This window comes from Monopterus albus, unplaced genomic scaffold, assembly GCF_001952655.1.
Source record: "Monopterus albus unplaced genomic scaffold, M_albus_1.0 scaffold3.1, whole genome shotgun sequence".
NCBI lineage: Eukaryota > Metazoa > Chordata > Actinopteri > Synbranchiformes > Synbranchidae > Monopterus > Monopterus albus.
Window position 1 is genome coordinate 1 of NW_018127883.1, and position 539 is coordinate 539.

Consider the following 539-nt stretch of genomic DNA (forward strand, 5'->3'; position numbering starts at 1 on the left):
TGCCTATACTGCCTATGCCACGGGCCGACCCTAAAGTCCAGGATCAAAATCAGGTCGATAATATAGTCCAAGGTCAGCCGGGAGAATCACAAGAGAGAGGTCGGGGAGGAGATAACAGAGGGTCGGTACACAGCAGGCAATCGGAATCTGCGGGAACTGGCAAAACACAGTGATCTACAGGCAATCTGGGGTCAGAACAAGATAGTCAGGCACGAGAATAACTGCTGGGAAGTCTGAGCTGGGGTCTAAAACAATCTGTCAACTTACTGGTGTGGCTATATGCTTGTAGCAGGTGTTGCCAATCTTGGCGATGAGATGCAGGTGAAAACAATACTAGCTGATTAGCGTAAAGAGTCCAAAACTGAGGTGAACCAAACAGGAAGTAATTTCAAAATAAAAGCTTCGGACCGGAAGCCGGTGGGACAGAATCATGATAGGTTCTGCTGGATGAGATACACAGTCAAAGCAGTACAGTTTTGGGGACAAATAGAAGAACAAATACAAATGGAGGCAAGTTAATGTCTTTTCAGGCACAGTTC